Genomic DNA, 25,749 nt, shown 5'->3' on the forward strand with positions numbered 1-25,749 from the left:
GACCACCAGGGGGCAGCTCCTGCATTAAGCATCTGCGTTGAGTGTCTGCGTTGGTGGTCAGTGCACATCATAGCAACCGGTCATGGTCACATAGGCTTTTATATAGATTTATTTATCTTCATTTGTTGAAATTATTACAGATATCCCCCTTTTGTCCCTCATTGACTCTCCACCCTATACCCCCCTTTCTCATGCCTTCACCACACTATTTTCTGTCTCCATGAGCTATGCATATATGCATATAAGTTCCCCAGTTAATCTCTCCCCACCTACACCCCACTCCCCCACCTTCCCTCTGAGATTCGTCAGTCTGTTCCATGCTTCTGTGTCTCTGGATCTATTTCGTTCATGAGCTTACATTAGATTCCACACACAAGTGAAATCATGTGATACTTTTCTTTCTATGACTGGTTTATTTAGCTTAGCATAATGCTCTCCAGGTCCCTCCATGCTGTCTCAAAGGATAAGAGATCCTTCTTTTTTATGGCTGCATAGTATTCCATGGTATAAATGTACCACAGCTTTGTTATCCACTCATCTATTGATGGGAGCATAGGTTTTGAAGTCAGAAAAATCCCAGTTTTACCATATACTAGTTGGGAAGGTTTCCCAACACCTTTGAGCCTCACGTTCCTCATTTGTAAAATGGGAATATTGTGCATGTATCCATAGCATTGTTGTGGGAGTCAAAAAAGTTCATATGTAATGCAGCTAGCACAGTATATGGAATGTGGTAGGTGCAGTTGAGGCTTCTTCCCTTTCTTCTAATGGGGGATGTGTCCAGTTGAATACACCCACGTGTCCTTAGCATGTGGTTCACCTTCAGGAATCCTCCCACAGTGATCTCTAGGGGAGTCCTGTCAGTGGTTCTGCCTTCCTGTCTCTTTCCTTTTCCATTTCTAGCTTGAGATGACGACCTTCTTGGGGAACATGATGTGTGTAACTGCTAAGGAGACAATGTACTTCCCAGAGCCAAGGATCAACCTTTTAATAAGTTCTTTAGTAGGAAAAGAGGGAGGAGCTGAGCCACCCTGTGGCTCTTCACCTGCAGTTCGGCATTTCTAGGACCAGACTCTTGGAGACTGGATGAATGTAAACGACAGTGTGTAGATGAAAAATTAAACCTTTCTCTTCAAGTTTTTGGTGTGAGAAGAACAAATTAGATTATTAATAATCATGTGGAGGTATGAGCTGAAAGTCTACTTAGTTTCATTATTAAAACAAGAGTGGTTTGGACAAGCAGCTTTTCGGCTTTTTCTCGAATCTCTGTGTGGTTCAGCCTTCTCGCCTCCACTCCAGCCTCCACCATGTCCACAAGGGTGACCCAGAAGACCTACAAGGTGTCCACCTCTGGACTCCGGGCCTTCAGCAGCCGCTCGTACTCCAGTGGATCGGGCACTCGCATCAGCTCCCCGTCCGTCCTTTTCCTGTGTGGGCAGTAGCTACTGAGGTGGCCTGGGCACCAGCATGAGTCTGGCCGGGGGTTACGATGGGGCTAGGGGTATGGGGAGCATCACAGCTGTCCAAGTGAACCAGAGACTGCTAAGCCCCCTGAAGTTGGAGTTGGACCCCAACATCCAGGCCGTGCACAACCAGGAGAAGGAGCAGATCGAGACCCTCAACAACAAGTTTGCTTCCTTCATCGATAAGGTGCAGAGCCTGGAGCAGCATAATAAGATTCTGGAGACCAAATGGAACCTCCTGCAGCAGCAGAGGATGACTCGCAGTAACATGGACAACATGTTCGAGAGCTACATCAACAACCTTCGGCGGCAGCTGGACACGTGGGTCAGGAGAAACTGAGGCTGGAAGCAGAGTTTGGCAACGTGCAGGGACTGGTGGAGGACTTGGAGAATAAGTACGAGGAGGAGATCAATGAGCTCACAGAGATGGAGAATGAATTTGTCCTCATCAAGAAGGATGTGGATGAAGCTTACATGAACAAGGTAGAGCTGGAGTCCCACCTGGAAGGGCTGACCAATGAGATCAACTTCTACAGGCAGCTGTATGGAGAGGAGATTCGTGAACTGCAGTCCCAGATCTCCGACACATCTCTGGTTCTGTCCATGGACAACAACCACTCTCTGGACCTCAATGGCATCATCGCTGAGGTCAAGGACCAGTACGAGGACATCGTCAACCGCAGCCAGGCTGAGGCTGAGACCATGTACCAGATCAAGTATGAGGAGTTGCAGACGTTGGCTGGGAAGCACAGGGATGACCTGCATCGCACGAAGACTGAGATTTCTGAGATGAACTGGAACATCAGCCGACTCCAGGCTGAGATCGAGGGCCTCAAAGGCCAGAGGGCTTCCCTGGAGGCTGCCATCGCTGATGCCAAGCAGTGTGGGGAGCTGGCCATCAAGGATGCTCAGTCCAAGGTGGCTGAGCTGGAGGCCGCTCTGAGAAATGCCAAGCGGGACATGGCCCGGCAGCTGCGCGAGTACCAGGAGCTCAAGAACGTCAAGCTGGCCCTGGACGTGGAGATCACCACCTACCGCAAGCTGCTGGAGGGCGAGGAGAACCCGCTGGAATCTGGGATGCAGAACATGAGCACCCATACCAAGACCACCAGCGGCTACTCGGGTGGGCCGAGGACCCCATCTATGGGAACCTCACCTATGGCCTGGGCTTCCAGGCCAACTTGGGCTCTGGTGGGAGCTCTGGCTGCTTCAGCCGCACCAACTCCTCCAAGACGGTGGTTGTGAAGAAGATTGAGACCCGCGATGGGAAGCTGGTGTCTGAGTCATCTGATGTCCTTCCCAAGTGAATGATGACTGCGGGCCCTCCTGTCCTCCAAGCCTTGGGAAAGGAGCTGTGCCCGGAAGCTGCGGGCCCAGGAAGCCCCGCCTGAGGCTCAGCCCCAGTCCTGGGCTCACCCTTGGGGTGGGGGAGTTTACTGCCTGGGGGACTGCCTCTTTCCCGTGCCCCCAACTAAGAGCCAAATCAAGTGTTGTTTTTTTTCTCCCCAAAATAAAGTTTCAAATGGCTCTGCCAACCCTAAAAAGGAAGGAAGGAAGGAAGAAAAGAAAGAAAGAAAGAAAGAAAGAAAGAAAGAAAGAAAGAAAGAAAGAAAGAAAGAAAGAAAACAAAAAACAAGAGTGGTTTGGAATAATGGGGATTTCACCCCGCTTTTATTTAGATGGCAAAGAAAACTTATTCAGGATATCAAGAAAGACCATGCTGGCGACTTAGCCTCCAAAGCTGCCCCCTGCATGCTAAAAGCCGGAGAAGAAAATTTAAGTGGCTGAGAATAAGACGAGGAGATGGAAAGCCAAGTTATAAACTCATTTCAACTCTTGGCCTGCAGGCTCTGGGGTAACATTTGTTGTCAAGGATGGGAAACAACTCAGATGCGGGTCCATGTGATTATTCCACTTTGGCATTGCTGCCTTTCTGCCAACTACAATTCCATTTAGACATAGATTAATTAGCCAGGCGGGAGGGAAGTGTGCTCTGGGAGATCAAAGCCAGAAGGGGCAGGGCTGCGGCTGCAGCTGCAGCCTGTAGAGGGCGCTGCCAGGGGGCCGGAGAGAACCCACGGGGCCGACCCACTGGAACAGGAAACCCACAGGATACTGGGGGCAGTGTGTGGATACCCGTGGACGCCAAACCTCTATAGCGATGCGCCTCATTCTCCTGCTGACCTTGTTAATGGCAGCGCCTCAGAGAAAACCTTCAAACTGAGGTGAAGGAAGACACAAAAATGTGACAGGTCAGCTTCAGCCTCCAGGAGGTGGTCCCCATGAAGAAAGGGCTAGTGGCTGCAGGCCTGAGCGGCTTCAGTCTCTCCCTTTGGCCGTGTGTCAACATGCTGCACCCTTTTCAATTCTTGCAGTAAAACGGGCACAATAGTTCTTTTTTTCGCTATTACTTGAAGTAGAAAGACAGGTGAGATAAAATCTGAAAACTCTTGGGAAAGACGGGCTCTGCGGTAATGAATTGAAGGTGGCATGATTAACACATTGACCAGGAGGGCGCAATCCCTTTTCCAGGGTATTTCCCTTGCTGTTGCTTCCAGAGTGCCTCGCTTGTTATCTCTTTTCCATCTGTTTTTTATCTTCCTTGACACATCTATGTCCTCCAGTGGAATTCCTTCGAGGCCGGGCTGGTGTGGGGGCACGTGGTGTGGCCGAATCTCTCCTGCCTCATTCTGCTGGGAAGACAGGAGGGCGTTTGGCCCGGGGCGGGGAGGACGGGCGGGGTTGGGGCTGCTGTCCGCTGCCCCGCGGGGGCCGGCGCGCACGCCCACCCAGCCTGGAGCGGAGCGGAGCAGAGCTGAGCTCCTCCGCAGCATCAGCAGCGGCGGGGGCAGCGGGGGCTGCGCGGGGCCGGGGCGGAGCGGCCGCTGCGGGCTGGTCCTGGGAATCTGGCTCTCTTGCCCGCCTCCGGATTCTTTCGGGACGTGCGCTCCCTTTCCTTCCCCCGTGGAAAACTTCCAGGAGGGTTTGCTGTTTTTTTAAATCATTGCATAGAACCATCAGACAGAAACCTGGTGCACTGAGCGCGGTCCTTTCAGAGGGGGCAGCACTTCAGCTCCTGCCCCACCTGGCAGCCGGGGCCCCAGTGCCGCTCCAGCCGCGGAGCCCAGCGGCCGGAGTTGGGTAGGACGCAGCGCGCGGGAGGCGGGCACGATTCTTTCTTGCGAGGTTTGCTCTTTCCCTCTCCTCTCTCTCTCTTTTTTTAAAATGTTCTTTATCAAGTAAACATGAGTCCTCCGCTTTGCTTTTACACACACTTCTTCATGGCTTTCACTATTTATTAAACCTTGATTCTGTGAGGTTTTTTGTTTGTTTGTTTGTTTTTTTAAACAAATGCTTCTTGTTTTACCCGTTAAGATAGGGAAGGGAGAAATACCATTCTAATTTTGGGGGCAGTACTTTAGATGCATTGTATTTTAAATCCTAAGTGATTTAAAATGTTACCACCTACATTTAAGACATGGAAATGAACAGGGGGTACCTCCCATTTCTTTTCTTTATTTTATTTTGTATTTTTTTTGTGTTTTAGAGTCCTTTCCATTTCAAGCAGAGAAGCCGAAGTATTTTTACCCAGTAGAGGAATGATGTAGTTCCACCCATAACCTTCTTTTCTTATATGCTTCCAGGTAAGTGAGTCTGTTAATCATAAATTACTTAAGAAATGAGCTTTGCATGGTTTGATTGAACTCAGTATTCTGGCTGTGTTTGAAATATGTTAATTTCATTTCTCTCTCAATAGTTTGATGAATAGCAAATTATTTTAAGATGTGAATACTTTTTCAAAGTGATGAAATTACGTGGCTGCTTTGAATCCTTTTATTCATTTTGTAAAGCCATGTAATCTACATTTGACTTTACCAACTTCTTCAGAATTTCTCTCTTCCCAAAGTGGCAAATGACTTAAACCAATCATGTACTTAGAAGAACGACATGATTCTTTAAAAAATCTGTTCACTTGAATAGGAACATTTGTTCTCCTTTTGGAAGTTGTGACAGAATATTAAGTTTTCTCAAATATTTAGCCATCCTTTTTGACCATGCCACACAATAATAATTTAAATAAAATGGCTTAGGAAATTGAAGAATGATCATCCTTTCTAACTTTTAACATCAGAGGGGTATACTTTCTAGAACTCTGGGAGACTCGTCCCCTAATGGATTACATGGTTGGTTTTAGTGTGGGGACCAGTGTAAATCTCTGGAACGTTGCTTTAGTTCTGCTCTTGTAACCAGTAATTTTGTGTTTCTCTGCAATAAGATATTTTATTACATTTGGCAAAACTAAACTTTTAAAAAAAGGAACCTTGGGGACATCATAGATGTTGAAATGCAGCAGCATGAATTGGGAAGTTATAAATATGGTTCTTATTTTCAGCAGAGCAAACCTTTCTTGGTTTTCTTTAGAAATTAGTCAATAGACATCATAATGAAAATAGGTAAGCTGTGCTCAGCATATACTTATCACCAAGAAAACTCCCTTCGCTCTTCCTCTTCATTTAACAAGCTTCTATGGAGGTTTTGTTCATGATTTTGTATTTTTTGTTTTCACTTGTTACACTGGTTATAATTAAAAAGTGGAAGTCAAAACATTTGATTTTGGATTAATGAAGTGCTTTGTACTAAAACAATAGAGTATGAGGAGTTTAAAAGGGCTTGTGTCTGAGTTGCTAATAATAGAAAAATAAAAACAACCTTGGCCAGAGGTTAATAATACACACAAAAATAACCAAAGAATAATTTTTCACAAATTCTTTTCTGAGTAGAAGGTCAGGAGGTTAAGAAGACTGAGTGATTCAGGGCCAACCTGTGGGGCATATGGAATTGTTCTAATTTTAGGTTTTGTGACCTTTAATGTTTTTTATAAATGACTTGGATGATGTAGAAGAGAACAATGTCATTAGAATACAATGTAGACTATAATTATTAAAACCTTGAGATAACTGTATGAAAGAACCAAAGTAAACTATTGAGGTCTACTTCGGCCAATGCAAAATTAAAGGATGTTTGTGCTCTAATATGAAGCTATTAGAGTAGCAAGACAGGAAACGCTTGTGGGGGGCGGGTGGGAAGTAAAAGGGCAGGGCTGGACATCACAAGGTGGGTTTTAGTGATGGTCACAGTGCGGTGGGTCCCCCGGCAGAGACACAGGATGTTACAGACAGAGAGCCGAGTCTCCACCAGGGCAGTGTTAGCTTGGGAGAGTCAGTTTTCCAGGAGTTGCTCCTATCGACTGAGTCTTTTATAGACTCAGAGTGTGGACCTTCAGCAGACCTGCAAGAAATAAGCGATACATTGGGAAAAGTGTCAGGGTTGTTTCTCCCTCTGGTGGGCAGAAAATCCATACCAATGTATGGTGGTCATGGAATGCAATCAAGGACAGGTTTGATTGTGAAATGGAATTTTTGGACTGGAACCTGGTTTCTGTGTCCTCCAGAATCGCAGAATGAATCCACGGACAGAAAGTGGTATACAAAGGTGGAGATTTATTGAAGGACAAGTGCAGACTCCCACATGGGGAGAGGGAAAGAGTCCCACAGAACGGACTCCCACGTGGGGAGGGGAGAAAGGGTCTCACTGAGTTCCTTTTTCCTATGGCTTATAAGGCTGCAGATCGTGGTCCCTGGATATTCCTTCTGATTGGTCACTATTCCCTTAGACTGGTTACTATAGTAACTCCTGGGGTTCAAAGGTTAAACCTCACATGTCCCATGTGAGGTTCTCTCTGCCTCCTTCCTTATAGTTTTTCTATTCCCTTTAGGCTTTCTTCTTCTTCTGGATGAAGGGCTTCCTTGTCTTTATTTTGTAAATATAGATCTTTTGCTGTTCCCAGCTCCCCATTCTATGGAAATGTACTTGTTGCAGCTTTTCAGCTTTCCTATTCTATGGAAATATACCTTCTGCTGCTCTGCAGCTCTGTGCTTCCTCCATGGTCCCCTTAATTTCCAAAATTTCTAAAACTGCCCCATTTTACCCCTAAAATTCCTGTTTCAATTATTTGATCCAAATATTTAATAACAGGCCATAAAAGGTTGCAATACGTACATCAAGCATGTCAAACTTGCGGCCCAAAACGAATATTTTTGCGGCCCAGCCAATATAACAGTATGTAAGAAACTTTTTAATAAAAATTCCATAACTTATTTTTTACAATATCCTGTTATACATAATTATTAACAACGAACTATAATAATCGTGTTGCATTCATTTCCCTTACTCACCTTATGCGCAGGCGCACCATTTCTCCCCACTGGTACTAGCAGCGAATATTTTAGCAGCAATTGCCACGTCATTAGTTTTGGACTGACTTGTTTGGTGTGGACAACAGGAAACATTTCACTTTTGGAGAACACGAAAAATAGGTTTATTTGTGTTACGCTTACTAATTTGTGCAGTTATTCAGTGTCTGGTAAGTTAGTGTTCAAGAAAAAATATTAATTTTTATTAAAATGTCCTATTTTATGTTGACGATTATTCATTTATCTCAGCCCTTTGTATTCAGTATGTCTCTATCAGAATAAACCTACGTTTCTATGAAAATTGAAGCTTTTGTTTTTTTGCAGCCCACATAAACTTAGACCTTGTTTATTTGGCCCGTGTTAGGCTTTGAGTTTGACATGCTTGACGTACATCCTTGTGCCCTACACACGTCCTTCACAGAGCCTGTTCAACCATGGTTCCTTCTCAGTGAATTGCTACTCATCATGTTTTTACCCCATCTTGTTGGTGTATTTCTTTTTTTTTTTAAGTATATTTTTATTGATTTTAGAGAGGAAGAGAAAGAGACAGAGAGATAGAAACATCAATGGTGAGAGAGAATCATTAATTGGCTGCCTCCTGCACACCCCCTACCAGGGATCGAGCACGCAACCTGGGCATGGAACCGTGACCTCCATGTTCATAGATCGATGCTCACCATTGAGCCACATCGGTGGGGCATGTTGGTGTTTTGTCTCTCCCTATCCTGAAATGCATCCACATTTCCACACATCCTTAATCCTGGTCCTCCCGTCAAGGGAAAGGTGTACTGTTTTGTTGCAACCTGTGCTCCTGGTCACACCCTTTCAGGTCTCCCATCTCTCTCTCTTGCCTGTCCCTCCCCCACTCATTGTGACTGCTAGAAGCTGTGTTGGTCGCCAAACTCTTTTTCTACCTGGAATACTTTCTTCCTTCCCATCCTCCCACCCCCAACCCAAGGAACTTTTACTCATCCTTCAGCTGCCATCTGTGGAGCATTCCTGTACAGGTATCTCAACACTTTGAACAGCGGTTGCCAACTGGTGGTCCGCGGACCACTGGTGGTCCGTGAGGTCCAAAAGGTTGGCGACCACTGACTTAGAAAAAGCTCCTGGCGCCTATGAGACACTGAAGAAAGGAATGAATGGGTGACAGGGTGAGTGAGTGAGTGGAAAAGTGAACAAAGGGATGTCCTGGACCTGAAGGTGCCTCTTTTTATTCCCTTAACCCCTTCCACACTCTTCTATGCTGGCACCTGTCATTGCATTATCATTACTGTTTGCAGGGTGGTCTCTCGGACTCAGACCTGAGCAGGGCGCAGATCTGGGGCTTCTCATTTTCATGGTCTGGTTAGTTCCTGTGTAGTTCCTGGGGAGTAGAAACTCTGTAGACAATAACCTTATAGGTCTTTGCAGTTCTGTGAGCCCCTGTGATACGACTACCAGATAAAATAAAACAGTAGTAGATTCAATATTTTTTGGAAAGAAGCAGGTATTGTAAGTAAATACTAATCCAAAACTATAATGTAGTAACTTGGCAAGTTGCTCATGTTTGAAAAAGCAGAGACTTGAGTAGATCACTGTGTTTGATAAATGGCCTTCTTTTGGACGTGCCATAGGCTTTGAAAGTATTTCTATATAATGGAATGAGGTGTGACATCAGGTCTGTGGGCTTTTAATGAGTTTCAGCGTTTGCTGCTAGGCTTTTAGTGCGTACCTCTGAGCCATAATTTGTTTTTAGCTACTCCGGCCAAGGGCCAGGAGATTCATATTGGCACCAGAATGCGTATCCAGCGATGCCTGACTTCCGGTGGGTTTTCATTTCTTCCTTTTGATTGACACTTAATTAGGCCTTGTGTTATTTCCTTTTCTGTTCCTCTGAGGCTCTGCATATTGAGATTCCCTCTTCATCGAGTTGGTGTCTCGCCTCTGAGGCTGTGCTTCACCCTCTCATGTCCACGTCTCGTTCTGCTGTCCCCTCTTGGCAGTGCCTCTCCTTCCTCTGTGTCCTCCTGACTGTTCCTTCTCTAGGACTCAGTTCTGGGAAGCCTTTCTAGAGCCTTGGCCTCAGGTGGGGCTGGGCCATTGCCTTATTTTCCCTGTTACTCACAGTTGTTTACCTGTTAGATATCTGTCCTTGGGCCACTGTCACCCTCAAAGGAGGCACTGTCTCTGCATGGTCAGCATGTAGCATACGTTTGTTCATATTCATACTGGAAAACAAATGTTTGAATGAACTTCCGGTATCTGAAAACCCTCATCAGAGCCTCGCAGTGTCAGTGTTGTAACTTGATGAGTGCTTCACAGTGTACCCATCTTTCCTCTACTTTCTTTCTTTTTAACATTTGTATTTTCTGTGCTACCATGGAGGGGAGGGAGTTGAACCCAGGTGGTCTGGCTCCAGCCCCGGTGCCTGCTTAGTTAAATAAATTGTTTAAAAAGTAAGTCAAAGAAGGTTGGAAGCAAACCAAATTTCGGTTGATAAATGAGTGGATAAAGAAATGTGGAGTGTGTGTACAATGAAATAGTATTCCACCTTAAACAGAAAGGGTATCTGACACATGCTGCAATGGAGATGAGTCTTGAGGACATTATGCCAAGTGGAAGAAGCCGGTCACAAAAGGACTTGATTCCACTTATATGAGGTGGTAGTCAGATTCCTAAAGACAGAGTAGAATGGTGGTTGCCAGAGGCTGAGGAGAGGATGGAGAGTTGTTTAGTTGGCAAAGAGTTTCAGTTTTGCAAGATGAAAACTTCTGGAGGTTGGTGGCACAACAATGTGAATGTACTTAACACTATTGAACTGTATATTTAAAAATTGTTGAGATGGTAAATCTTATGTTGTGTGTCTTTTACCATAGTTAAAAATAACAAAAAGTAAGTTAAAGACATTACTTTAAAAAATATAATGAATCTTTTTGTCAACTAATGATTGATTATTGGAGCCAATTCAACACCAGCAGGTATCCCCAGTTGGGGGTGCAGTGAAGAAGGAAACTTTATTCAGTGCAAACAGCTCAATTGTGATACAGCTTGGCTGTGAGGCAGCCCTGGGGCTAGGCTGCCAGGGCCAGGCCCCTCTCTAGTTAGATTGCTCTTCTCTGTGCTGGTCTGCTCTGCTCTGCTGAGACAGTCCTGGTTTTTTCAGCTCAGCCAAGGGAGACAAAGTCTTCAGTCTTAAGTGGGAAGGGAAAGTGTGCTCTCAGAGCCAGAAGGGAACTGGCTTATATGGACAGAAGTCCTTATCCCTGGTCCCTTATTGGTCTGTGCTCATGCAAACAAGGACTCCAAATCCCACAACTTGATTGGTCCAAAAGGCACTGTCCTGATTGTTCATAATAGATTTGTTCTGGTTGGTCGAGCTGAGCAGTTCTGATTGGATGGGAAAAGTGTCAATCCTATTGCTTGACATAGGATCCCAGGAACTCCTTTATATGTTTGAAATAGGATCCTAGGAACAGTGTGGGCAGGCAGTTCAGTGCAGAGGCAGGTAGGTCAGTGCAGCCTTCTCCATGAAGTGCAGTCTGCAGGAGAGGCCCCTGTGTAGAAATGGCTATAAGGCTCTTTAAAAAAAAAAAAAATTGAGCCTAAGTAGCCACCAGGAGCCCTTCTATGTAGGTGTCTTTTTTCCCAAGGTTCACACTTAAAAAAATAAATTAAAAAAATAAATCAAAAGGGATTTATTTTATTTGGAGACTTTTCTTTCCCTGAGCTTTATTTTTCATTTGCTCAAATTTTAAAATCACTTTTTATTTTAAAGTATATTATGTAATAAAACAAACTGTATTTACGTTGATAAGATCTTTGAAATTTAATTTTAGACCTTGTTATTTCTTTTCTTAATTTGCTTATATTTGCAGTTAAAATCAGTTTCAAAATTACCCACTTCCTCACTTGTTTTTCTTCAACAAATAGGATCTTATTGCTCATCCAGAAATGCTTGTAGGACACTTAAAAATTTATTTTTATGATTAAGAGCAGAAATGTTTGGTCTGACACAGCAAGAGGGCATGACAAACTCCAGGCTTTGAATTGCCTGTTCTAAAGAACCAGCTACTTGTCTTTTTTTTTTTTTTTCATCACACTAATGGACCTTTCATGTGGAAAATCATGACTCTAAAACTGTAAATTACACTCGGGTGCTTGGAAGAGCACCATTTCAAAATGTTTAGCTGACACTTAGGAAGCAGTTCTCTCTTCACTCGAAGGCCCTGACCCGCTATGTAATAGCTTTCCTGAAGAATTGAGAGCGCACCTTGAATCCGGTCAGCCTAGGTTTACGGAGAAGGGAAGGCAAGGAGCTGATGGGGCTGTGTGTGAGGGTTGGGGGGCCACGTGGGATGAAAATCAGAGATGGAAGGTGGACAAATGAAATAATTTTAACCCTCTGGAAACTTGCAGCTCAATTGTGACTTAGATTTTTATAGCATTACAAATATGATTTTATGGTCAAGGGCACCAGAAAAAATAAAGTTCAATCCAAGTTGATGTTTTAATTTTTTTCCTGAAGTTCGTTAAAAATATACGGTAATTAGAAATATTAATGTTTACATGTAAGTATTTTAATAAAGAGCTGCATATTTTCGCCCGGCTGGAGTGGCTCTGTTGGCTGTGTATTGTCAGGTGCACCAAAAGGTGGCAGGTTTGATTCCAGTCAGGGCACGTACCTAGGTTATGGGTTTGATCCCCATTCAGGGTGCGAATGGAAGGCAACCAATTGATATTTCTCTCTCACATCTCTCCCTCTTCTCTCTTTTCCTCTCTCTAAGCATGTCCTTGGGTGAGGATTTAAAATGAAAAAAGAGTTGCATATTTTCAATTCAAGAAACATATATTGAGACTTACTACGCGTTAGGGTTTGAATGCACTTTGTGGTACCGCGTGCATTGGAATTGGATTGGAATCCAGTCTCTGGTGAGGGTGTCAGTCATCTGCGGAGAAAGGAGAAAAATACAGTGAAGTTTTCAAGGAGGTAATATTCACTTTAAAGGAATAACCTTTACTTCGAAGTTCTGGTCTTTTTTCTTATGTATTAAAATTTGAAATATCTATTTTTTAAAGAATATAATGGTAGTTAATATTTAAATTTCTATTTGTTGGAAAGTTAAAGTGTTGGATATAATTTAATAGGATTCTTGGTTCTAAGAAACAGAAATCAACTAGACTAACTTAAACAGGAAGGCAATCTATTGGGAGAATTTTCCAGAGAATTGATAGGAGAACCAGAATCTCATATACAGTATAAGAAACACTGGCAGCCAGGGCTGCTTGTACCTTTAAATATGTTTTCTAAGTTTATAATATGTGCCAAAACCCCCCTTGTCCCAAGCCTCTGAGAAATATGCCAAGAAATGGAGGTCTTGATAAGGGGAGGAAAGGGATTAAATGAAAATTAGATTAAGGACCATCACACATTTTATGACATGTGACTTTTATGATAATTTATTGCAACAAAGCGAAATAAAACACTTACCTATAGCCTTGTCCTAATTTGGGTTTTAACCTAAAGTTGGAGTGAGAACTGTACTTGGGTGTAGATTAGCTGATTACATATGGGCTGGTTGAATGGAACCTCCTGATGTTTTGATAAGGAAGGTGATAAAATGGCAAACACTATTTTTCTTCTAACCTCTTTTCTTAGTCTATACCTTCCCCCTCAAGGAAGCTCTCTAAATTTTCCCTCAGTAAAATCAGGGAGAAAGTTGAGACAAAAAAGTAGATGAATGAAAGAAGATAACTAATTTTTAAAAAAAATATATGTTTCTATTGATTTTAGAGAGGAAGGGAGAGTGATAGAGAGATAGAAACAGTGATGAGAGAGAATCATTGATTGGCTGCCTACTGCATGCCCCCTACTTGTGGGGGGGGGGGGGGGGGGATGGGTGGAGGATCGAGCCCACAACACAGGCATGTGCCTTTGGCCGGAATCAAACCTGGGGCCCTTTAGTCCACAGGCCAACGCTCTATCCACTGAGCCAAACTGGCTAGGGGCAAGAAGACAACTAAATTTGAGGAAGAGTCAAAAGTGCATCAGAGAAGTAGCTTCTTGGTTACCCTATTTGCTTCACTTCTAATTTCCAGTTATCCATTGACTCATTTTGGTTTGGGGAACAAAAACAAAAGTGCATAGCCACCAACGTGATACTTGTATTCAACGTGGTAGGTGTATTCAGGTAGTCTTCTTCCCTTTGAAGCAGAATGAAGGTGGTATCTAGACATTCCCTTTCTACTGAATTCCTTCTTTAAGTTGGGGGTGCACATGGCTATTGAGCAGCTTGGTGTTGGGGTCATTCTTGAGTGTTTCTGGAGGACAGGCAGTGTAGCATCACAGGGCTCCAGACGCAGGATTGGAACCTCAGTGCTACTCCTCATTAGCAACGTGAGTCAGTACAAATTACTTGTCCCCTCTGCCCTTCACTTTCTGCATCTGGAAAATGGAATGAATGGTATTTTTAGAGTTGTTTTAAGGATTGAGATTAATGTTTATGAAGTACTTGGCACATAGTAGGTATGAAATAAAGTCTTATCAACATTAACATTCTATACATTTTTACATTCTGAAAGGGAAAAAAATCTCTGTTCATTGGTCTCTCCCTTTCCCTTTCCTTTCTTACATAATTGAGATAATTCAGTTGTTTGTTGGTTCATTGATTAGTTAATTGGATATCAACCATGAGTCAGCCATTGTAAGGTGCGGGAGATTCCGGGAGGAGCGTGACATCCTTGCCCTCACGGAGCGCATAGTGTGGTCCATGAGCCACTACAGCTGAGTGTTCTGGGATGCAGATCCCTCCGTATTTGAACCCTCCAGAAAGGTGGCAGCGACCAACACGACGTGGGGAGCTGGGACCTGGTGGTCCTGGCCCTTCCACAGGGCCACGGTGGCTGCCGCCGCCACTGTGACTGCTCAGAGAGGTGGCCCGGGAGCTGATCTCTTTTTCCAAATAGCTGCTCTTTGAAAAAGGAACTTCCCTATTACCACCGTATTTTGGAGCCTGACCAACATGTTTAGGTCAGAGGTTTTTTTTTTTGTTTTTTTTTTAAAAATATATTTTATTGATTTTTTACAGAGAGGAAAGGAGAGAGATAGAGAGTTAGAAACATCGATGAGAGAGAAACATCGATCAGCTGCCTCCTGCACATCTCCCACTGGGGATGTGCCCGCAACCCAGGTACATGCCCTTGACCGGAATCGAACCTGGGACCTTTCATTCCGCAGGCCGACGCTCTATCCACGGAGCCAAACCGGTTTCGGCTAGGTCAGAGGTTTAACTTTCTCAGTTCATGATGCCATTAGCGTCTCATTAATTTTTCCAACGCCCTTGACTAAAAGAAATGGCTAACCGTGTTTTTTTTCTTTTTAATTTTTTAAAAATTTTTTTATTAGTTAGGTCCACTAGTTTATGAGTGTGTCCTAACAACTTACTTAGTAGCTGTTTGGAAAAAAAAAATACAATAAATTGAAAGAAAAATAGTTTGATCTCATTCCTAAGCCCAATTACTTAATAATGGGATGTGTGCATCTCTTGGGCACTGCACAGCCTCTAAAACGTTGGAATCAGATTACAAACTGCCACTTCATTTTGTGCAGCAGTTGCTTTTTATCACAGTAACTGCTGAAATGTAGTTTCGCAAAGCGGTGATATCATCAGAAGGAATGTAGCTCAATCTAATGTTGAAATGTGAACTACCTTGAGCTAGGAGTTTGCATGATGTCCAACAGGTGTCTAGTAACACAGTGCTTTGCTTGGAAACTTAAAATATTCTGAAGCACACTGTGAACTCTCTTTGGTGCCCTGGGGTGCCTCAGTGCACAGTTTGAAAACCGTCAATTTAGGGTTAAGAATCTTTCTGGGGATGTTTTGTAGCCATCAGCCTCCCAAATAGATGCCTTAAGGGCAGGTTAGAGGTTAAATAACTGTAAGGAGCCAGATTTTAATTTCACCACACACGGACAGGAGGCAGAGATGACATTTCAACCTAATTGGCAAAAGATGAAAATTCCTCCTTTCATTTATGATACGTAGCAGGGAAAGGTCTGGTTTTCACCTCGCAGCCAGCCAGTATTGCACCCTCTTACCAGAGAATCAAAGGATTAGCTGTTTAATACATTGCTTATTTGATAAGATGTTTTTACTTGAGGTTTTTGCTTGGCTCACTTACTATTCTCCCCACAGCGGCTTATATTCCATGGAGTGAGAATTTGCTTGTAAATTATTTCAGCATTATCCCTTCAGGCTTTGGGAGAAAACCAGGGTTATAATAAGGTTTATATCTTTGTGTAACAAGATACAATAGCTGTGCAAATTAGCTAGATCCTAGTAGAAATTAGATTTAGGTGATACAATAATTTTAATTTTTATGAGCTTCAGCTATGAAAAGACTTTCCTGATAGGAATTAGGAGATGTTTTAAAAATTGAGGTAGTTTTGGAACAATAACTAGAGGTGACCTGCTCTACCCAGTCTGAGGATTTCAGAGTAGAGGATCTTGGCAGACAGCTTTCCCATCAAAGGCACCTTCACTGTCTTACCCGGCCTATTTTCAAATGAATGGAAATCAGGGAGCAAGTCACTCTAGATCAGCGGTTCTCAACCTGTGGGTCGCGACCCCTTTGGTGGTCGAACGACCCTTTCACAGGGGTCGCCTAAGACCATCTTGCATATCAGATATTTACATTACGGTTCATAACAGTAGCAACATTACAGTTATGAAGTAGGAGCGAAAATAATTTTATGGTTGGGTCACAACATGAGGAACTGTATTTAAAGGGCCAGAAGGGCCCTAACCGGTTTGGCTCAGTGGATAGAGCGTCAGCCTGCGGACTGAAGGGTCCCAGGTTTGATATTCCGGCCAAGGGCATGTACCTTGGTTGCGGGCACATCCCCAGTAGGGAGTGTGCAGGAGGCAGCTAATCAATGTTCCTCTCTCATCAATGTTTCTAACTCTCTATCCCTCTCCCTTCCTCTCTGTAAAAAATCAATAAATTATATATTTAAAAATAAATAAATAAAGGGCCAGGAGGTCGAGAACCACTGCTCTAGATAATCCTTAAAAGAATGGGCTGGCATGGTGCCCTGAAAAGGGCCCCAAACTGGGTGTAGCAGATCGTGGTCCTGCTCCCAGCTCAGCTCTCACAAGCCCGGTGACCTGGGCCAGGCTTGTCCTGTGCCGTGCAGGATGCTCAGCATTCCTGGGCCTACTCAGCCATCACGTCAGCCAGAATGTTGTACCTCCCGCCCCCAATATATTTCCAATCACCCTGGACTACTGTGCTTGAGTTAGACTTGGTTCCAGTCCTCATTTAACAGCTGAGGAAAGTAAGGCTCAGATTAGCAAAGGGCCCATCTACGGTCAGACGTACAAGCACAGCTAGGACCCAGGTCCCCTGCCTGCCTGCCTGGAACTCATGCCATGCACAGAGCTGCCGAAGACATTTCTTTCAGCTCTAACAATTCAGAATTTGGGGGAATCAAAGGGAGATTGGAGTTACAATCATGAATAAACCTTGAAAGAAAATGGAAATGACAAAAATCGAGTTAACTTGCTAAAAATTTAGATTCCTAGATCTAGAATAAAAGCTGCATGATGGCAGCTTTTCAATCTCTTGTTCAACTCCTAGAATACTGCCAGGTGCAGAGGAGATACTCAGCAAATTTGTTGATTGCCCGGGTGCACTCTAATTTATGGGTAATATTTACACTTAGGTGATCAGTATTCTGGAAGGATATAAGTTACTAGATTCTTCTGAAGTTTGCTTAGCTGCACTTCATTTCATGTTACTCAGAACCAAATAATGATCTACAGAAAAAATAGTGTCTGTGATGAATTCTCACTGGCTAGAATATGATATTGGGGGTGGTATTATGATATTAAATATCTTTGTCATCACCCTGCATGTGGCTTTTTTGTTGTTGTTATGCATTTGAAATGCTGATCACAAAAGAGACTATGTAATTGAGCATAGCCGGACGTCTGTTGCTTGTGTTGAGAGAGTGTACATTTCTGATTCCCAAGGTGGGGAAATCAGAAGAAAGCCATGCCTTTGATAACTGCGGCCTTCCCTGACCCGAAGTTGGAAGGCATCTCTCTCTTAAGGATCCCTCAGGCAATGCAGAGGCATGTGTGCCCTTAGCACCAGCTCCTGGGATCACAGCATATGGGGCTTCTATTGCGTCATCTTTACAGAAGGAGGTTTACTGAAAGGTGAATGCACTTGGCAACTTTATTCCAAGAAATTGGGTGATGTGTACACAGTCTCCCTTTCACTCACAACTTTGTAGATTTTATTTTTCCTGGTGTTCAGACCAAGCTAGAGAAGGACTGAGTTGTTCAGAGTAGCATCCCAGGTGGGGAGAAGTGGGAAACAGGAACCTCACCACTTAATTCCAAACTCATCTCCAAGGGGAGTCAATTTTCAACCGTTGCACCTCCTTGCATTCCAGCCCTGAGGGTGGGAAGGCAAGCATGGTTTGAAATGAATATTTTCAATTCATTGTCCTTTCAGGAAACCTCTAGAGACAGTTAATGGAGAACAAGTGCATCCGACTAGTGGTCCCCAAAGTGTTTTCAGAGATGATGAGTGCTGTGGATGCTTTTCAAAGGGAGGTTTTGGTGATCAGACACATTTGGAAAAGGTACTCTACCTTGTAGGGTCCAAGGCACCTTGGCCTTAGTAAAGGTCTGGAAGTTCTAAAGTAAAGACACATTCTGGTTTAACCTCCCAGCTCCCAGCTCCCAGCTCCCAGCTTTCTTCCTCGAAGGCTCCTTTTCCAGCATGCCATGTCCTAGCCCCTTTAAGAGCAGTGTGCCACCAACCGGCCTTTGAAAATACTGCCCAGAATCCAAAACCTGATTCTGAGTTTGCTTTGCACCTGCTTGTGGTCCTAGGCTAAGCCAGTGTTCCTCAACCCTTGATTTGGAGCTTTCAGAAAGTGCACATTCCCGAGCCCAGCCCCATTGTTTCTGATGCTGTGTCTGGGCTGGTGCCAAGTTGTCTACATTTTTGAGAAGCCCTGTAAGTGGTCTTTCTGTTTCTAGAGGTTGAAAACCACTCTCCTTGGAAAAGGTTTCTAAGTTCCACTTCTTTTCTCTGAGGCTGCAGGAGGTGTGTCCACTTCATATTTCTTTTTGACGTTGAGTATGCTTCCTCAAGGGACTTGGTTTCACGATGAAGGAACACTGATGTGATGTGATGGCTCAGCCTCTGGGCCTCTCCCTCGGGGCCCGCATGGGCCTGGCACCGCTCCTTGGCAGGTGTGTCCAGGCACCGCTCCTTGGCAGGTGTGTCCAGGCACCGCTCCTTGGCAGGTGTGTCCAGGCACCGCTCCTTGGCAGGTGTGGTCCCGGACGTTGCTGGAAGGGCGTAAATGGTAAGGAGGAGGACCGCTGTCTGGGTCCTGTTCCTGAGCACCCCACGTGGGTGCTGCTGACTGGGAACCCCGCTCTGTCAGTAAGTGAGGATTTGGTAATGTGGCGTTGACCTGATGTTCCCTTGGAGAAATGCTCTCTGTTACGGTTCCTCCCGTCTTATATCTCATGGCCTAACGCCTTCTAGAATCTCTGCTCCTCCCCATCATACCGTGAGAAACCAGGCAGGAAATAGCTGAGTAAGATTAGTGGTTTTAGAGTAACCACTCTGGGAATTAACACGGGGGTAGAGAAGCAGCGTGGTGCAGCCACAGGCTGCTCGGCTGGATTTCTCTAAGAAAGGGCCCAGGCGAGAACGTAGGGCAGTGAAAGTAAGTCAGAATCCACCCGATCTACCTGCGCCGCCAAGGCTGTGTGACAGCTGGTGGGAAAGGCCCCAGTAGCTGCATGTTTCATCAGAAGCAGGGAAATCAAGCTTGTCTGCATGTGGTTGATGAGGTGCCTTGATGAGGATCATTTTTGCTTTTCCTTCTTCATTTACGTGTGGTCATTAGTCTTGCCGCAAAAATTGCACCACTAGGTACTCTAAAGGAAGGCAGCCCCTTTCCTGTTCATTTAGGGTTGGAGGAGCGACCAGTGACTGGCCTGCATTCTCTCTGGGGTGCTCTGAGTGATTCGCCTAAGTGTGGGCCAGAGGAAAACAACTGGGAACCAGTTTCTGCAGAGTGTTCCAAGCACAGTGTAATTTATTTTACATAAATAATTCCCTTATTTATTCCCTAGAACAGCCTCTGGAACTATTCATTATTAGTTTTTTATTTATTTTTTAAAATATATTTTATTGATTTTTTACAGAGAGGAAGGGAGAGGGATAGAGTTAGAAACATGGATGAGAGAGAAACATTGATCAGCTGCCTCCTGCACACCTCCTACTGGGGATGTGCCTGCAACCAAGGTACCTGCCTTTGGCCAGAATTGAACCTGGGACCTTTCAGTCCGCAGACCGATGCTCTATCCACTGAGCCAAACCGGTTAGGGCTCATTATTAGTTTTTTAAATAAAGATGAGACATGACGGCTCAGAAAGAGAAGCTGTACACAGATAGAGAGTGATGGGGCCGGAATTCAAATTTAAGTCCATTCAAGTCTGAAGTCCACTCTGACGTTCCCCCGGCCCATCGTGCTGTCTGTTGCTGGTACACATGGCAGTGGTGCCATCACTCTTGCATCTGAGTATCATCTTTGCAGTTGAGCAGGATAACAAGCTCTTAATAAAAAATAAAGAGACGGGCTTACAATGCTTTATTGCTTACTCTCTAGTGCTACAGTCATGAACCGAAAATGCTTTCTGTTACCAGTCATTCTGGGACAGACTCTGAAAGAAAAGTATATGGTTGCAGAGGGTCAATTTATTTTTCTCTGTTGAGTCTAGTTAGGTTACATGTCGTTGGATTTTATAAATAAGCATTTGGTTTTTGAGTAAGCAATTAATCGTGTTCACTAGCAGTGGGTCTCAGAATTTAGTGGCATTAGCTAGAACTTTATAATGGCATAAACATTTTCCTGGAGGAAATAGAATATCACCATGTGATATAAAGCTAACATTAGCAAAATAAACATTAATCTGAGGTTGACTGTTAGCTTAAGCTTTCTCTTAATTCAAAATCCAAGCTAAGCCTTACTCTGTAAAAAAAAAAACCCACCAAAAACTTTATTACCACTCAGTTTGAAATTCTAATGGGAAAATCACCATAGACTTGCAAAAATGCAGTATGAGTAATATTAACTGTCTCCATAATTTAATTAGAGAATTCCAAATACTATTGCCCGGGAGGCACATGACTGTAAGCTTCCAGGTTGGAGGGCCACAGATTTCTCAAATATTAGCTCTGGCTGGTGATCATTTAGTTTGACTCTTATGTTCTACAGGCGATTCAAGTATAGAGGTAGCGTGACCTTTCCAAAGGCCCAAGGCCGGTCTCGCCATAGATAGTGTTGCCTTTAACTGGAGTATTTTGAAGAAACGCTTCAGCCAAGGCTATTAATGTAGCAGACTACTAGGCTTGGCCCACTTTGTGCTTCTAATGTGTCATTTAATCATAACCGAGCAACATGAACACATCCCAAAGCTGCAGACTGCATAGAGTGACAGTTGTCAGTGTTCAGCCTCATTGAGTTGTGTTCTGTCAAACCCAAAGTAAAAGCAGGTGGCCAACAGAATTTGTAAACCTTTGGAATTTTATTCCAGTTGCTCAGTTACTGCAGAGCAATCACTGGGGTTTTGTTGGCAGTTTCCACCTAAATATGGAGGCTGTGTGGCTTGTCTAGTGCAAGGTAGCGGGAAGGGGGAGGGATAATGTAAATAAGCTGAAACCGAAAGCCTGCAAGTGAGCATAATCCAAAGCAAGACCTATAATTGAAGTAATTGGATTTGTAATGGTTGACAATTTTAATGGAAATTGAATGTAGTTCTCTGCTGTTATGTTGTTCTGAATACTTGCTTCTTATTAACAGAATGGACCTGAGACATTCGTAGCCTGGTAAGTTTTGAGAAAAGGTCACTTAGCATGAGATCATATGACCTTTTATTGTAATGTTAGAGGCTGGTTTGATATCACTTGGAGTGCGGGAAACGAGTTAAGTCGGCTCGCGTGAATTGCGAGTACTCCGCGGGAGCCGTCTTTAACTCGGTTCATATAGATTTGCGGTGGAGTGCGGGAAACGTGTAAACTCGGGCCGATTGTAACTGCGTATTACCAAATATTTGTTTGTAATCCACCCTTTTGGTGGATGGAACAAAACCAAAAGACAGAGCCATCTTATATTTTGGCGGGAAATTCACCCGCACTCCAAGTGATATTATATATACTTCATAGGTTTGCACTGGGATCAGTGCAGCTTAGAATGTTTTCTTCTGCCCTAACCGGTTTGGCTCAGTGGATAGAGCGTCGGCCTGCGGACTCAAGGGTCCCAGGTTCGATTCCCGTCAAGGGCATGTACCTTGGCTGCGGGCACATCCCCAGTGGGGGGCGTGCAGGAGGCAGCTGATCGATGTTTCTCGCTCATCAATGTTTCTACCTCTCTATCCCTCTCCCTTCCTCTCTGTAAAAAAATCAATAAAATATATTTAAAAAAAAAAAAAAGAATGTTTTTTTCTCTCCAAAGTACGTGTGTCCTTGTCAGTGTCTGCCCTCTGTGGTCTAATTTGGCTGTTGGACCACTCCATTCACCAAGACTTCCAGCTGAAAATCTTTGGAGGCATCTCACAACGGTACCTGTTAAAATGTCTGTCTTTCTTCAGAGTTAGCATGTTAGTAAAAACTCTTTCTGCTACAAGATATAAACAACCCAGTTCATAATGGCTCAAGCAAAAAAAGGAATATATTGGTTTACATAAACATTCAGGGGTGCAACTGGATTCTGGGATTCCTTGGTTCAGGGACTCAGAGCTTTTGGCTCTACTCTTTATGTTGGCTTCATTTTAGGTAATAGCAAAAGTTACAGCATCTCTAGATCTAAGTATAACTGAAGGGTGAGCATGCTTCTTAACGTTTGAGCAAATCCCAAGAATGACTCTCATTGGCTTTGATTGGGTTATGTTTCCATCTCTAAACCAATCACTAGGCCTTGTGGGGGTAGAAGGGGAGTACTCAGTTGGCCAGGTCTTGGTCAGGTATATCACTCTTGAAGCTGGATGATTTCCTTCAACATGAGCTAGAGAAAATGTTGGTTTTAGTAGATGCTCTCAGGATCTTTAAATTAAAATATCAGGACTTTAAGGGAAAATGCATAATAGGGGTTCTTTTCCGCAGCCTGCACACTACAGTGTCATTAATGTGCATTACAGGTTATGAATGGTCTAAGAAGTCATATTCTTCTATTTTGCTCTCATTTACCAGGACAGTCTCTAAAAATCTCAGTCATTGGGGACACATAGTCAGCTGTAGTGCCGAGTAGCAGTGCTGGGCTTCTTGAGGAAGGGCTAAGTGACAGGACACTTGTGTTTTCAAGCCTCATTATTTTGTCCCAGCATTTCCAGGACTCATTTGGGTAAGTTACATCACTCATACAGAATCTGGGCTGGTAGATTATTATCATAAAAGTGTCTTTAAGCTTTTGCATCTGATTTTTTCCTGTTAACTAAGATGAATAATTTTCCAAGTTGTTGGAAAATCAGAATAAATTTCTGAATCTTCTGAAATTATGATGAGCTCGCCACTCTTAAATGTTGACAATAGCAGCTCTCTGTCTACATGTTAAAAGATCAATCTCACCACACCAGAATAATAACTCATTTTTATTCTCTACTTAATGGGCCTTGATTTCCTAGAAAGTCAAATTATGAGAATATATTGGTATACTGATGATACTCAGTAGTTGATGTATTTTTATATTCACTTTAGGACTTAGAGAAGCATCAGACTTCAAATCTTTTTATCTTTATAAAGTATACTAGAGGCCCAGTGCATGAAATTCATGCATGAGTAGGGTCCCTAGGCCTGGCCGGCAATTAGGGCCGATCTGTAGGGTGACTGGTGGGGCGATCAGGGGGCCCCTGCTGGCACCCGCCTTGGCTGGCCTGGGGCCTGAGGGCTGGGGATAGCTCCTGTGTTGAGTGTCTGCCCCCTGGTGGTCAGTGCGCATCATAGCGACTGGTCGTTCCACTGGTCGTTCTGTCGTTTGGTCGATTTGCATACTAGGCTTTTATTATATAGGATGACAGGTTTTAAAACTAAAAAACAGCTTGCCAGTGTGGTTTAGTTGGCTAGGCATCATCCCATGCACCAAAAGGTTGCTGGTTCCATTCCCTGTCAGGGCACTTGCTCAGGTTGCGGGCTTGGTCCCCAATGGGGAATGGGGGTGGGTAGGGCTGCAAGAGGCAGCTAATCAATGTTCCGCTCACATCAATGTTTCTCTCTCTCTTTTTCTCCCTCTCTCCTTCCCTTTCTCTTGCTCTAAAAAATCAATTTAAAAAATCTTTTAAAAAAACTAAAAAGACAGAAAGAAAATAATTTATATGCTATAGTTGATATCTTACAGAATTTTGCCCCAAACTAATAAAAAAAAAGTTAACATTGAGATTTTAAGAGGGCATGATCTGACCTTTTATCCTTAGTTTCACTTAAGGGGAAGTGAGTGAAAGAGGTTATCAACACTTCATAATTGAGCATGAAACTATGAGCAGGCCTAAATATGCTTTTTTTTGTCTGCTATTCCTACCTCTCCACACTCCCCCCAATCCTGGATGCTTCCACAACTTTCTGTTTGTAATTGTTTTTTAGAAGTTTTGCTGTGATGGGCTTTCGGTGTGTTTTCTTTACATTTCCCTTAATTATGGTTCATGGAGCTTTTTGTACCTGTGGCTCAATATCTTTAATCACTTTCGGAAAACTCTTGGTGATTGTTTCTATAGCTATTGCTTTTTTCTCCTTTCTCCTTTTGAGATTCCACTTATATGTATGTTAGTTCTTTTATCCATATCTCATGTGCCACTTGAACCGTTTTCTGTATTTTGAATTTTTTTCTTTCTGTGCTTCTATTTAGATGTTTTCTGCTGATACCTTTTCCACTTTAGAAAACCCCTCTGGACTATTTCTAATCTGCTGTTAAACTCAACTATTGGATTTTTATTTCAATTATTATATTTCTGTTTGATTCTTTCTCATAGATTCCAGATATCTAATAAAATTCTCCATCTATAATCTATTTTCTTTCTTTTTTTTTTTTAAATTTTATTTTTTATTGCTTAAAGCATTACAAAGGGTATTACATATGTGTCCTTTTTTTCCCCTGCCCTTGACAATACCCCGGCTTCCCCTACCCCCCAGTGTCTTATGTCCATTGGTTATGCTCATATGCATGCATACAAGTCCTTTGGTTGATCTCTTACCCCCCTTCCTCCTGCCCCCCAACCCTCCCCGGCCTTCCCGCTGCAGTTTGACAATCTGTGTGAGGCAGCTCTGCCTCTGTATCTATTATTGTTCAAAAGTTTATAATGGTCTCTATTATCCATGAATGAGTGAGATCATGTGGTATTTTTCCTTCATTGACTGGCTTATTTCACTTAGCATAATGCTCTCCAGCTCCATCCATGCCGTTGCAAATTGTAAGAGTTCCTTCTTTTTTACAGCAGCATAGTATTCCATCGTGTAGATGTACCACAGTTTTCTAATCCATTCATCTACTGATGGGCACTTAGGCTGTCTCCAGATCTTAGCTATGGTGAATTGTGCTGCTATGATCATAGGGGTGCATAGATCCTTTCTGATTGGTGCTTCTGGTTTCTTGGGATATATTCCTAGAAGTGGGATCACAGGGTCAAATGGGAGTTCCATTTCCAGTTTTTTGAGGAAACTCCATACTGTCTTCCATAGTGGCTGCACCAGTCTGCATTCCCACCAGCAGTGCACAAGTGTTCCTTTTTCTCCACATCCTCTCCAGCACTTGTCGTGTGTTGATTTGTTGATGATAGCCAGTCTGACAGGTGTGAGATGGTACCTCATTGTTGTTTTGATTTGCATCTCTTGGATGATTAGTGACTTTGAGCATGTTTTCATATGTCTCTTGGCTTTCTGAATGTCCTCTTTTGAAAGGTGTCTATTTAGGTCCTTTGCCCATTTTTTGATTGGGTTGTTTATCTTCTTTTTGTTAAGTTGTATGAGTTCCC

At 43.5% G+C, this 25,749-nt stretch overlaps 1 protein-coding gene and 1 pseudogene across 6 annotated transcripts in view; both read left to right on the plus strand.

Annotated features, from left to right (window-relative positions):
* Positions 1-25,749, plus strand: part of CSGALNACT1 (chondroitin sulfate N-acetylgalactosaminyltransferase 1) — a 313,490-nt gene that overhangs the window by 139,950 nt on the left and 147,791 nt on the right. For 4 of the 6 annotated variants that reach the window (XM_070408511.1, XM_070408510.1, XM_070408514.1 and 1 more), the window contains exon 2: positions 5,011-5,107. The exons of 1 other annotated variant lie outside the window; for it this stretch is intronic. The gene's annotated coding sequence lies outside the window, so the exon portion shown is untranslated. Of the gene's footprint in view, positions 1-4,425; positions 4,650-5,010; positions 5,108-25,749 lie in introns of those variants that run through there. One more of the 6 variants, XM_070408512.1, reaches the window with a different exon arrangement.
* Positions 1,236-2,770, plus strand: LOC139004907 (keratin, type II cytoskeletal 8 pseudogene; annotated as a pseudogene).

Source organism: Myotis yumanensis, unplaced genomic scaffold (assembly GCF_028538775.1).
Source record: "Myotis yumanensis isolate MYYU_CA2020_CCGP unplaced genomic scaffold, mMyoYum1.0.hap1 SCAF_3, whole genome shotgun sequence".
Taxonomy (NCBI): Eukaryota; Metazoa; Chordata; class Mammalia; order Chiroptera; family Vespertilionidae; genus Myotis; species Myotis yumanensis.